This window comes from Sturnira hondurensis, unplaced genomic scaffold, assembly GCF_014824575.4.
Source record: "Sturnira hondurensis isolate 20B ecotype Veracruz unplaced genomic scaffold, ASM1482457v3 Scaffold0005309, whole genome shotgun sequence".
Lineage (NCBI taxonomy): Eukaryota > Metazoa > Chordata > Mammalia > Chiroptera > Phyllostomidae > Sturnira > Sturnira hondurensis.
Window position 1 is genome coordinate 1,714,026 of NW_028077940.1, and position 4,699 is coordinate 1,718,724.

Sequence of the window (4,699 nt, forward strand, 5' to 3'; positions counted from 1 at the left end):
AGGACACCCCTCAAACCCCTAGGGATTTACACTCAATTTTATTTAACCTTGATGATAACACTCTTCACACTTTACAGATTAAATGGAGCATGGAGGAGCTGAAAGAAGTTGGTGTTTGGAACCTGAGAGGTGTAGTGAAACCTGACAGACCTAGTGGAACCTTAATCTTCTAATTCCCTAGCTAGGAAGCAAGAAGAGTAAGCTCTCCAAGCTACAGTTTCTCTGTCTGTTGGTTGCTGTCACAGCTAGGTCTCACAAACTTTGTGAAGAGGTAGTGGGATGAAATAAAGTGCCTGGTGTGGTGGGACCTGGTGTGAAATCCCTGGTACAAGGAAGAGAGGCGTTCATTCTCTCAGTCTTCCTCACACATTCTCTTAATGTCAGTTCCGGAGGCTCCATTGGAGGAAAAGCAATAAAAGGGTCATACAAAAGTAGATATGGCCCCTGCCTAATACTTCATCTCTTCAGAGATTTTCTCATAAAAGCCTCAGATGTACCCATTTTACAGTGAGGAAACTGGAGTCCAGGAGCCACACAATGAATTAATGGCAGATGAGTCTCAGAACAAGTGCTCTGACTCTGATTCTACTTTAACAGAACTGTCACTTAACAGGTGCCTAATGGTTGCTGGTTGAATGACTGGGAGACTCTAGGCCAGTTATTTTTTAAAATATTTTATTTATTTTTAGAGAGAGAGGAAGGGAAAGAGAAAGAGTGGGAGAGAAACATCAATGTGTGGTTACCTCTCATGTGTCCCCCACTGGGGACCTGGTCTGCAACCCAGGCATGTGCCCTGACTGGGAATCAAACCAGCGACCCTTTGCTTCACAGACCTGTGCTCAATCCATTGAGCTACACCAGCCAGGGCTAGGCCAGTTATTCTCGAAGTGTGGACTTCAAAGTCCTGTTGCCTTGCCATGCCCTGGGAACCTGTTAGAAATTCACTCCAGACCTACTGGATCAGAAATTCTTAGGGTGAGACTCAGCAATCTGCAGTTTTAAAATCCCTCCAAGTGATTCGGATGCATGCCTGGAGCCTGTCTGAGCTGGTGTCCACAACGTAGGCACACCCAGATTTGCTTCCTTATTAAGTGTACTTGCCCATAGGTGTGCTACAGTCTCTAGCGATTCCATGTGAACTAGCCAAAACAAAGATTGTTTCTTACTCATCTCCTATAACTGAACACCAGTCCAGCTGCCTGCTGCTACAAAGCCAATGCTTAAGAGGCAGGTGCTGAGGTAAAGGAAAGTGGTTTATTTGTAGATGCTGGCAACCTGGAAGATGAAGAACTCAGGTCACCCAGCCCATCTCCACCTCTCAGTAAAGGCAGAGGTTTTTATAAACAAGGGGAGGGGAACAGAACAAAGAGATCAAGGGAGGGGCGTTGCAAACTTTTGTACATGCAGATGAGCACAGTCCACTTCAGTAAGGCAAGTGATGGTCCAGTGTGTGTCATCCTGGTTTAGATATCATGGATTCATGTAATCTTGGTTCCACAGTTGAAGGTCAATAAATCTCCCAGAGCTGAGATTCCTGAAGGTGAGTATGTGTCTTTTGAAGTTAGTTTCTAGGATTCTTATATAAACATGCTGTTAATTTACAAACTACATATTAGTCAGAGTAAGCATTTACATAAATAATGTCAAAAGAATGGTGGGGTGGGTTACAATTTCCCACCGTTACAATGTTCTCCTTTTATACTTCCACCACTTTCAGCCATCGAGGGGAGCAAACTCCCAAACCACCGCCTCCTGTGTCATTCCCTTAGCAAAGTAATGGCTTCTAATTAGAGTCTCTCTGCTTGCCCAAGCTCTTTTATTTTCATGTGTCATTAGACTCTGCCTCATTCCTTTAGAGCTCATGTTGTCATTCCCACCTTTGAAGATGCAGATTTGGAGCTTGTAGATGTGAAGCTCTCACCCAGAGACAACCACTGCAGAGTGCAGCCCAGAAAGCACATGAAGGCCACCTAGCTAGACTGAGGCCCAGAAAGGGCAAAGACACTGACAGCAGTTGCACAGTGAGAAGTAGCAGGGTGAGCACTGGATCCTTGCTCTCCTAGCTTTCTCTCAGAGCTCTTTCTATGGTTGAAGAGTTTAACTCAGATGCTGTAGTAAGTGTACTCACAACAAAATCAAGGCAGAGCCCATATGTTTCTAGAATATTCTTTGCACTTAAAATTATTTTAATAAATGATTCACTTAAGAATCTGTATATAGTTCTGGCCAGCTTTGATACCTGGTCAGGGCACATACCTAGGATATGTGTTCGATTCCTGGTTGGGGAGTGTACGGGAAGCAACCAACTAATGTCTCTCTTTCTCTCTCCCTAGGATTAATAAACATATCCTTGAGTGAGGATTAAAACTATAGATGCTGGCCCTGGCTGGTGTGGCTCAGTGGATTGAGTGCATGCCTGCAAACCAAAAGGCTGGTGGTTGGATTCCCAGCCAGGGCACATGCTTGGGTTGCAGGCTAGGGCCCCAATAGGGGGTGTGCGAGAGACAACCACACATTGATGTTTCTCTCCCTCTCTTGCTCCTTCCCTTCCCTTCTCTAAAAATAAATAAATAAAATATTAAAAAATATATATAGATCCTGGGTCAAGGATCAGATTCTAGAGGACTATATAATCACAGATGTCTATTGACTGTGGCTTTGACTTAAAAGCTCTGCAAAGTGATGGTAAGGGAAAGGGCTGAACTGAATCAGTAGTGTGTAAGTCTCTTGCCCGGGAGGGATGAGCCTGAACTGTAAGGGAAGCACACACTCTGGCATCCCTGGATACTCAGAGGAACACTGAGTATCCAGAGGAACTGGATACTTTGGCTCACCAGAGGAACACTGAGAGGGTGGAGGACCACGTCAGCAGACCTTCTGACCCTGGCCATGGAGTTAGTGCCCTGGTTAGTCAGTCATCTGCTTCCCCCTGCTCTTCAGCAGAGGCTTTCTTGTCCATAGCTGGAGGAGAATGCACTAGTTTCCTAAGGGCTTCTGTAACAGTCACCATGAATTGGGTGGCTTCAAACAACAGAAATCTATCCTCTCACAGTTTTGGAGCCTAGAAGTCCAATATCAAGGAAGGTCCAGGCAGGGACTCACTCCCTCTGGAAGCCATGGAGAGAAGTCTTCCTTCCTATTCCAGCTCCTGGTGGCTTCCTTGGCTTGTGGCCACATCGCTCCAGTCTCTGTTTCAAGATTCACATAGCTTTCTTCTCTGAGTCTATCACTCCTTTGGTCTCTCTCATCTGTCTCTTGTGTGAATACTTGTCATTGGATTCAGGGCCTACCCAGATAATCCAGGACAATCTCTTTATCTCAAGATCTTTAACTTAACTACATGTAAAGAAAATTTTTTCCAAATAAAGTAATGCTCAGAGATTCTGGGAATTAAGACCTGGGCATATCTTTTGGGATGCCACCATTCAACCCATTGGCAGAGGACTTGGGGAGGGCTTCTTTGTTGAGTGTTGCACTGCCTTAGGCCCTTTCTCACTGACTTGTCTGTCAACCTTCAGTTTGCTCTAAGTCTTGAGAAATCACAGGTACCTAATTTTGGGAATGGACTTTCTTTAGAAACAGGACTTTCTCATATGCCATTCATTGGGATACCAGTCTTTACAATTTTGTGAACTTGGAGACTGGTAACCAATACAGAAAATCTTGTTGCCATGATCTTTTCACGTGTATTTAGACTTAGTTCTATTGTCTGTTGGGAAGTGGTAGGAAGCTGCAAGTGGGCCCCAAGACCCGGAAGTCAGCCTTATCCCAGATCTCAGGCTTCTCCTGGGGCTCAGTGTAGGAGACCATTCTGTGTGTCATGGGCCCAGCCCCCAGTGGCAAACATTTATTGCAAAGTAACTTCCTAAAATCCATGCTAAACCTCCCAAGGATGAGTGTAACAGGTTCAACCACTTTTGCCTTTTCATTTGCAAATATCCCTTTTCTGTGATGTGATTGGTGGCATTAGCTCCTTTGTTTTCTGTAAAAGGTAACCACCTAAAGCAACCTAAATGAGGACCATAGTAAATAAGGACCATAATGAAACGTGTGGAGAAACCCAATAAAGGCTGGTCATACCAAGGGCTATGGCTTTTGCTCTCCTTGAAAGAAAAGCCATGCTGTCCCTTTTTCTCCACTGGACTCGGTAGTTCGTGTGAATGTCTCATTTCATCCATAATGATGCAGACACTGTGGGCCAGTGTCCGCATCAGCTGGCGCCCACAAACAGGGATCCAGAGGCTATGAGTTATCATCGTTATGGACAACACACCAACTTGGTGGGAGTACCTATTAGCCTAGGTAAGGGCCAATTACCCCAAGTACTATTTGGGAATGTCATAGGGTGTGTTGGATTTCAGAAGATAAGGGTTTTCGCCCTCTCTTGCGACCACTTTACAACTTACCTTCTTTAGTAAGCAGGAGCCTTGCTCCTTCTCCCAGGCTTTTGCCAGGAGGCGACCCCACACTAGGTCTAGCTTGGGAGAAAGAGCGAAGATTGTCTCTTTAATCAGCTTTAAAAACATCAACTAGTTACAGGACAGTTTATAGGCATCTCAGCAAATTCTTTCTTTTAAGTTTCCTCTTGTGGCCCCTTCAGTTTTACCTTTCCCTCCATCCACCTGTATAAGGATTTAAAGGTGCAGGCAGAGAAAAAGCAAAATCAAGACTGGTTTTGTAATTGCCGTGCTTGCAGCGA